Raw genomic sequence first — 9,681 nt, forward strand, 5'->3', positions numbered from 1 at the left:
CGTCTGACAGCGCGCGCACAAAACGGGGTCGCCCGGGGGTGGGTCTCCTTTAGTTCTTTCTTCATCGCCGTCGGCCTCGCTGGGGCCTGGCCCCTCCTGGGCAGTTCCGGCCGCTGGGCGGCCCATGCGTGGCTTGTGTTGTGTTTTGCTTTTGCAGAGCCGGGGCATGGACAGGGGGCTCTCGGAGCCACCACATGAGCTGAACGGACACCTCATCTGCGTTAAGAAGCTGCGGGCACGTGGGCACCACCACTGTCAGCCGGTCCCCCTGACCCTCGTCCTCATGAAGCCACGGGTCTGACTTCTCCACGCCCAGACGGAGGTGAGGACGTGGGGCAGTGTGAAATGGAGTTTCCCAGTCTCACCCCTGAATCTGTAGCAAAGCAAATAAACCATCACCAACACAGAGTGAGTTCAATGCCTGGCCCCCCAGCCCCCCACAGGGAGGAAGTGGGAGCCACTCCCACATGGGTTAGCGCATCTCCTGAAGGTAGGGCAGTGTGCCCTGTGGTACCCCCTTTTTGAGCAGGGCCACCCCCCATCCGAGCTCCGGTTATGGGGGGCAGCCACACTGGGTGGGTCCAGAGGTCCACTCACCCCTCCTCCGTGGCCCACACGGCACCCACATCCGCTGCACCCACCCAGCGGGGGACCAGAAATGGGGGAGAAACATGAGATGTCTTCATGTCGGACGTTACAGGAATGCACGGGGGAGCCCGCGAAACACTGAGGACGAGCTGGGGAGCTGGGGAGGAGTCTTGCAAACCCTTCAAACGCGCTGCAGGGCCAGGAGGGGGGCTGCCTGGCTGAGGATCGGACTCTGGCACGGGTCAGAGAGTCAGGGCCCCGGGGGGCACGGGCTCCTGGCAGAGCAGCCTAGCCATGCAGGCGGTGCCCAGCCGGTCAGAAGGCTGGGCGAGCAGGCGGTGCCCAGCCGGTCAGAAGGCAGAGCGAGCAGGTGGTGCCTAGCCGGTCAGAAGGCCGAGAGCAGGCGGTGCCCAGCCGGTCAGAAGGCCGAGAGCAGGCGGTGCCCAGCCGGTCAGAAGGCCTGGCGAGCAGGCGGTGCCCAGCCGGTCAGAAGGCCCAGCGAGCAGGCGGTGCCCAGCCAGTCAGAAGGCCGAGCGAGCAGGCGGTGCCCAGCCGGTCAGAAGGCCCAGCGAGCAGGCGGTGCCCAGCCAGTCAGAAGGCCGAGCGAGCAGGCGGTGCTCAGCCAGTCAGAAGGCCGAGAGCAGGCGGTGCCCAGCCGGTCAGAAGGCCCAGCGAGCAGGCGGTGCCCAGCCGGTCAGAAGGCCCAGCGAGCAGGCGGTGCCCAGCCGGTCAGAAGGCCCAGCAAGCAGGCGGTGGCCCCAGCTCTGCAGGCAGGTAAGAGTGGGCTGGATGCTCCACCTTCTCTTTTCTCTCTTTGGCTCTGAGTGGTTACCATGGAGACCACCTGGTGAAGATGATTGACAGAAGATGGGAGGAGCCTGGATCCCCAGGTGACTTCACGGTGCAGGGCCTCATGCTACGGCCCAAATCATATGAGACGGATGGAGGAACAGATACCTTCAGGACGCTAAGGTGCTGGAATTGTAGCGTTCATTCTAGCAGTCACTTACCCAATACAGCGCCCTCGTCCCGCATCATGAGATGATTAACTCAAGTAACTTCCGCCGAGAACTGTGGACGCAGAGCCTGTCACGGCGTATTTATCAAGCGCAGCCCAATGCACAGCCCGGCTGACGGGTCATCCCTCAGGTGTCAGCCGGTCTGCTTCGGTGTTGTTCACGGAGAACCCGGGCAAACAACCCAGGTTCCTGTGTCGAGATAAATCTCTGGTTTGTTTCCAGGTAACCTGGTGTGTGTGTGTGTGTGTGTGTGTGTGTGTGTGCATGTGTGCGTGGGCACATGTGTAGATGAAAATACAGTTTGAATTGCGATGTGAAGAATCTTTGCTTTGGGGCAGAGTTCACACATTTGTTTTCGGCAGGACTCGCCAGAAGGGCCGGTGGGAAGGTTCCAGGGGATTCTTTGAGAAATCTCTCCTGGATTGAAGTTAGGCCTGTATGGAAGCCGTGGGCCCACGACCCTCGAGGGCACAGCGCGGGAGTCCTCTCCTCGTTCGGGGAGGGAGTCCTGTGGAGGTGGCTCTCCAGGACCGGCAGCCTCCGAGGTGGACAGTGGCCCCGAGAGGAGCCTCGTCCACAGCGACATCAGGCAGCTGGCCCCGGCAGTGAGAGCAGCACCGAGCCGCTCCTGCCGCCCCCCCTCCCCCGGGCCTGGCCAGGAGCCACTGGGACGGTGGGCGCGGTGTCTGGGAGCCAGTGCTGGTTCAAGGAGACCAGCCCTCCGTGGCTCTCGACCACACTGAGCAGCAAGGACTTCACACCCAGTGGCTCCGTCAGGGAGCTCCCCTGCTCCGTCTGCAGCATCGGACAGATGGACAAACGCCCTGCAGGTCGCGTTGTCCCTCAGATGCTGCCCATGGAGACGGGAGCTCTAAGGCCAGGCCAGGGAGCCGGTCACTGTCCGCCTGGGAGACCCCTGTTCCAGGGAGAGCTGTGCATGAGCTGCCACGTGACTCTAGAACAGGGGTGGGCAAACTTTTTGACTCGAGGGCCACAATGGGTTCTTAAACTGGACCGGAGGCCGGAACAAAAGCACGGATGGAGTGTTTGTGTGAACTAATATAAATTCAAAGTAAACATCATTACATAAAAGGGTACGGTCTTTTTTTTTTTTTAGTTTTATTCATTTCAAACGGGCCGGATCCGGCCCACGGGCCGTAGTTTGCCCATGGCTGCTCTAGAAAGTCTTAACGCGCCAAGATGACTCGGAACTGCCTGCGTTTCAGGATGCGGGGAGCATGGGGAGGAATCGGGAACATTTCCAGGAGATCCCAGATTCCACGGAGGGACTGTGAGCTAGCGCGTGCATGCAGACTTCAGACACCTGCAAACAGAATCGCTGCAGGAGGGGAGGGAGGAGAAGAAGGAGAGCTGGGCTGCTCTCCGCTCTGAACGCATGGCCGCCCTCCCACGCCTCTGTCCACGTCTCAGGCTCTCCTGGGCCTCTCGGCTCATCTCTTTCAGGACGGATTCCCGGATTTGCGGACTAACCGCGGCAGGAGCGCCACGGGCCTGGGTTCTGTGCGGAGGGAAGAGCGGGCTGCAAGGCAAAGGGCAAGGAGGGGACCAGCTCTGCATGGGGCTCCGGAAGCCAGCCCCTCCTTTCACCGGGGTGAACCCTGACCTTCACTCCTCCCCTGACGACTGGCCACCCACCCCTTGGCACCGGCGATGACCGCACCCCCGTTCCGCTGATTTGGGGGAGGAAGGCATCGATTGGGAAAAAGGGGGACCCTCTCGGCCTGCCCGGCGGTCGCCACCTCAGCTTGCTCTCTGCTCGAGGACAGTGGCCTCTGGGAGGCTGGGCAGAGGGGCCGGCGCCAAGCACAAGGCTGTGACAGCGAGAAGCTAATGTGTGTCACCACGGGGTCCACCGGGGGAGAAAGTTTGAAACATTTTAAAAATGCAGGTGCACACGCTCCCCCTGCCAGGAGCGGCGGCGGCACTTTGTAATAAAATCGTGTGTTTATTCTCCGCCGTTGAATACACATGCCTTCGTGTTCCCGGGGAGAGCCGCCGCAGTGCGAGCCAGTGCACAGTTTGCCGACGGATTAAGCACATGTACCAGGAAATAAAACGTGCAGACTCGGGGCGTCTGGCCTCCCGCCTTCGCGCTGGCCCAGAGCTCCCCGCGAGGCCCCGGGAGCTTTGTGCAAAGATCTGGAGTCAGGACGGATCACGAGAAAGAGTCACATGGAATCCGCTCCTGCAGGAGCCTCCAAACCAAAATGTCGAAGGAGCGGTTCCAGCTTCGGTGTCTGTGACAAATGATGGCAAATGAACGGAATATCCGATGGCCAGCGAGGCCCTGTGGGATTTATCCGTCAACAGGACTTCCTGGTTACTGGGCAAGGCTTGGGGGGAGGGAGGTGCATATATGTGAGGGTCTTTGTTGCTAATATTTTCCCTGAGGCATAGGGCTTGCAGGGGCAAATCTTCAAGTTACTGCATCCTGGGAAGTCATTTATTTTAGCCAACATTTATTTCCAGCTTAGAGAAGAATAGCTCTCTTATGGGCACTGTGTAGGGAGGCCAGGATGTGCGAGACGGGGTGCCAGCACCCACTGCACTAGGGACCCACAGGGGTTAACAACCAGAATGACAGGAGACATGCAGACAATGAGCTCCATCGGGGAAGGGACAGGCCCTGGGCTCAGGGGATCATAGGTGATGGGGGAGGGAGGAAGGCCAGAGGCAGGAAGCAATCCTTAGAGAGGAGACAGGGGGAGTCAGAAGGGCCCGGAGATTGCACATCCTGAGCGGGATTTGGTCAGGAGGGAGGAGATGGGAGTCCTGACACACGCACAGGGTCTGTCGCCCGTGGGCCTGGAGCCTCGCCGTGACACCTGGGCCTCTTCACTCCACAGACTGCCATTGGGACCCAGAGTTTCTCTCTCTCTCTCTCTCTCTCCTCTCTCTTTTTTTTTTTTTTTTTGCTTGGTCCAGCCAGGAAAACCCTCCGGTGGAAAATCAAACTGCGAATGAAAAATGAAGAAGGCATGTGAATAAAGCAGAACTTGTGAAACACACACACACACACACACACACACACACCCTCAGTGTAAGACATTCCCAAAACCTCACACAAACCCTAATCCTAAACCTAACCTACCTCACCTGAAACCTAACCCTAACCCTAAATCCTAACGCTAAATCATAACACTAACCCTAACCTAAATCAAAATCCTAAACCTAACCCCAAATCAAATCATAACCCTAATGCCAACCCTAAAAATAACCTTAAATCATAACACTAACCTAAACCTAAATCATAACCCTGCCATTAACCCTGACCCCAAATCATAACCCTAACCTTAAATCATAACCCTAACCCAGTGGTCAGCAAACAGTGGCTCGCAAGCCACATGCGGCTCTTTGGCCCCTTGATTGTGGCTCTTCCACATGTGGGCGCGCACGTACAGAGCAATTGGAACTTCGTGGCCCATGCGCAGAAGTAGGTTTTCGGCCTGGGCGAGACTATTTTGAAGAAGTACTGGTGATATTTGGCTCTGTTGACTAATGACTTTGCCTAACACAGCCCAAACCCTAACCCTAACAATAACCCTAAACTTAATCCTAAATTATAACCTGATACCTAAATAATAACCCACACCCTAAATCATAACCATAACCCTAAATCATAACGCTGAACCGAACCCTAATCATAACCCAAACCCTAAATCATAATCCTAACACTGTCAATAAACCTACCCAAACCTTAAATCATAACCCTAACCCTAAATCATAACCCTAACCATAACCCTAAATTATAACCCTAAATAATAACCATAACCCTAAATCAAAATGCTAAATCACAATCCTAACCCCAAATCATTATCCTAACCCTAACGCTAACCCTAACCTAAAATAATAACCCTAACCCTACATAATAACCCTAACCTTAAATAATAACCCTAACCCTAACCCTAAATCATAACCGTAACCCTAACTTTAACTCATAACCCTAACCCTAACGTTAAATCATAACCTAACCCTAAATCATAACCCTAACCTTAAATCATAACCCTAAACTTAAATCATAACCCTAACCCTAAAATTAAATCATAACCCTAACCCTAAATCATAACCTAACCCTAAATAATAACCCTAACCTTAAATCATAACCCTAACCTTAAATCATAACCCTAAACTTAAATCATAACCCTAACCCTAACATTAAATCATAACCCTAACCCTAAATCATAACCCTAACCCTAAATCATAACCCTAACCTTAAATCATAACACTAACCCTAACCTTAAATCATAACTTTAACCTTAAATCACAAACCTAACCCTAAATCATATCCCTAACCTTAAATCATAACCCTAACCCTAACCCTAACGCTAAATCATAACCCTAACCCTAACCTTAAATCATAACCCTAACCCTAACCCTAAATCATAACCCTAACCCCAACCTTAAATCATAACCCTAACCCAACGCTAAATCATAACCCTAAACCTAATGCTAAATGATAACCCTAACCCTAACCCTAAAATCATAACCCTAACCCTAACCTTAAATCATAACCCTAACCCTAACCCTAAATCACAACCCTAACCCTAACTTTTAATCATAAGCCTAACCCTAACCTTAAATCATAACCCTAACCCTAACCTTAAATAATAACCCTAACCCTAAATCATAACCCTAAACTTAAATCATAACCCTAACCTTAAATCATAACCCTAACCCTAAATCATAACCCTAACCCTAAATCATAACCCTAACCCTAAATCATAACCCTCACCGTAAATCATAACCCTAACCCTAACCCTAACCCTAAATCATAACCCTAACCCTAACCCTATATGATAACCCTAACCCTAACGCTAAATGATAACCCTAACCCTAACCCTAAATCATAACCCTAACCCTAATCTTAAATCAAAACCCTAACACTAACCGTAAATCATAACCCTAACCCTAACTTTTAATCATAACCCTAACCCTAACATTAAATCATAACCCTAACCCTAACACTAAATCATAACCCTAACCCTAAATCATAACCCTAACCTTAAATCATAACCTTAACCAAACCTTTAATCATAACCCTAACCCTAACCCTAAATCATAACCCTAACCCTAACCTTTAAACATAACCCTAACCCTAACCTTAAATCATAATCCTAACCCTAACCTTAAATCATAACCCTAACCCTAAATCATAACCCTAATCCTAACTTTTAATCATAACCCTAACCCTAACCTTAAATCATAACCCTAACCCTAACCCTAAATCATAACCCTAACCCTAAATCATAACCCTAACCCTAAATCATAACCCTAACCCTAACCTTTAATCATAACCCTAACCCTAACCTAAAATCATAACCCTAACCCTAACCTTAAATCATAACCCTAACCCTAAATCATAACCCTAACCCTAAATCATAACCCTAACCTTAAATCATAACCCTAACCCTAACGCTAAATCATAACCCTAACGCTAAATCATAACCCTAACCTTAAATCATAACCCTAACCCTAACCCTAAAATCATAACCCTAACAAATCATAACCCTAACCCTAACCTTAAATCATAACCCTAACCCTAAATCATAACCCTAACCTTAAATCATAACCCTAATCTTAAATCATAACCCTAACCCTAACCTTAAATCATAACCCTAACCCTAAATCATAACCCTAACCTTAAATCATAACTCTAACCCTAACCCTAACCTTATATCATAACCCTAACCCTAACCTTAAATCATAACCCTAACCTTAAACCTAACGTTAAATCATAACCCTAACCCTAACCCTAACCCTAAATTTTAATCCTAACCCTAAATAATAACCCTAATGCTAAATCAAAACCCTAAATTATAACCCTAACCCTAAACCATAACCCTAACCCTAACCCTAAATCATAACCCTAAACCTAACCCTAAACCTAAATCATAACCGTAACCCTAAATCATAACCGTAATCCTAAATCATAACCCTAAATCATAACCGTAACCCAAAGTCATAACCCTAACCCTAAACCTAACCTGAAATAATAACCTAACCCTAAATCACAATCCTAACCCTAACCCTAACCTTAAATCATAACCCTAAATCATAACCCTAACCTTAAATCGTAACTCTACCCCTAACCCTAACCTTATATTATAACCCTAACCCTAACCTTAAATCATAATCCTAACCCTAACCCTAACTCTAACCCTAACCTTAACTCATAACCCTAACCCTAAATTATAATCCTAACCCTAAATAATAACCCTAATGCTAAATCAAAACCCTAAATCATAACCCTAACCCTAACCCTAAATCATAACCCTAACCCTAACCCTAACCCTAATGCTCTGATTGCAGGGATGGTGTGTGGAGCCCATGCAAGAAGGTGCTATGCAGAGAAGGGTTGTCCCTCCCATGGCCACCTCTCCTCCAGGTACAGGGCAGAGGAGGGCACAGAGAGGCCCCTAGAGTTCTCCCCTTGCTGTGCCCCTGGCCCAGCCTGCTGGGAATGGGGTCGCTGGCAGTGCAGACTGATCGGCTCTGGGGAGTGGGCCTGGGCGGAGGGATCAGCTGAGGTGTGGGTACCGCTGGACAGCCCTGCAGACGGTGTGTCTGCTGGTGCTCAGCTGTCCCCCAGAGCCCCCTGGTCCTGTTTGCCTGTGAGCTGTGGGGGATGGAGGGTGAGGGAGAGCGAGAGCATCCCCACCCCTTCTCTGTCCTACAGGCCTGTCCTGGGGCGCAGACCCCCTCTCTGCTCCCAGCGCTCGGGGCCCTGTTGGACTCCATTTTCGCGCCCCCTCTTCAATGGCAGTGCTCTTGCTCTGGCACCTGAGCCACCCCGTGTGCGTGGGCGTCAGCTCTGCCTGCTGCACAGCCCACTCTGGTCCTGGTCATCTTCGCAGCTGGTGCTGAGGGGGTAGGGGGAGTGTTTGGAAGCCCCCCTGCAGCGTGCGGTGCCAATGGGAGACCCTGGTGGTTGCGGAGCTCCGAGCAGGTGGAAAGGAGGTGAAAGGAAGGAAGGGACTCCTGACAGGCCAGGGAGCATGGCTTAGCCAGCAGCTGACAATGTGTGGGAGGCCCGGCCCCAGCAATATCCTGGGGAAGGCTGGCCGGAGGGTGGGGAAGGCATCCTAGGTTTGGGTCTGCCCGGACCACTCAGGACTCCTCCCACCCTCCCTCTACCTTTCCCCCCCCCCTCCCCCTAATAACTGAGGCTGTAACTCAGCAGCCTCGAGAACTTTTCCTGGAAATCGAACCTCCTTCCCTGAAGGAATGAAGGCAGGCTCACTGTTGTAATGAGCAACCTCAAGTCTCCAGTGATCAACACAAGAAAGGTTTATTTCTCCCTCACCGACGCCCACGTGGACCCTCCTTCCCTGGGGGGCCCCTTCCAAGCCCTGTGGCTGGGTCCAGGCTTCTCTCACCTGGACACACCTCCACCTCTACCCCAGGCCTGGTGAGGCGGAAGAAGGTGCTGGGAAGGCGCATTGGGTACCTGATCTTCTTCACCTCGAAGAGCCACCACTCTGCACACGGCCCATCAGCTCGCCTGTGTCTTTTGGCCCCAGGGAGACATGAAGAGTCGGGGACATGGAAGTCTTAGCTGGAGCCTTTGGAATTCAGGTTGGCTCTGCCACTTCCCCACCAAATGACACCCACATCCCCTGACAGATAAAGCCCAGCATTCTAAAACCACCCATTGGCGGTGTTCCCGTATTCCTCCCTCCTCGGGACTTCCTCTGTGTTGTTTCAAAAACCCAAACATCATTTTCACTCACCTTGGTCCAATGTAGCCTGTCCTTGCCCCACTCCCCCTAATTGTCTCACTTCTATTAAACTTCCTAGGACCGGTGTTCCTTTGCCTTTGTATTTTTGGCTGTTGTGTGGAATTCCTAAGGTTTCTCTGCATATAGTATTGTCCTTAAGGTAAATCATTTACCTGAGTTGTTACAGAATCCCGTCCCAATGTGAGCAGTTTCAGGCTATGATTAAACAAAAATCCTGAGATAAGAATGGTAGGTAATATTAAAGTTATTATTTTATTTACCCAGGCCTTCCAGGGCACCAGGGGGTTTCTGCTACATGAGAGGAGAGCTCAGGT

This window comes from Myotis yumanensis, unplaced genomic scaffold, assembly GCF_028538775.1.
Source record: "Myotis yumanensis isolate MYYU_CA2020_CCGP unplaced genomic scaffold, mMyoYum1.0.hap1 SCAF_7, whole genome shotgun sequence".
Lineage (NCBI taxonomy): Eukaryota > Metazoa > Chordata > Mammalia > Chiroptera > Vespertilionidae > Myotis > Myotis yumanensis.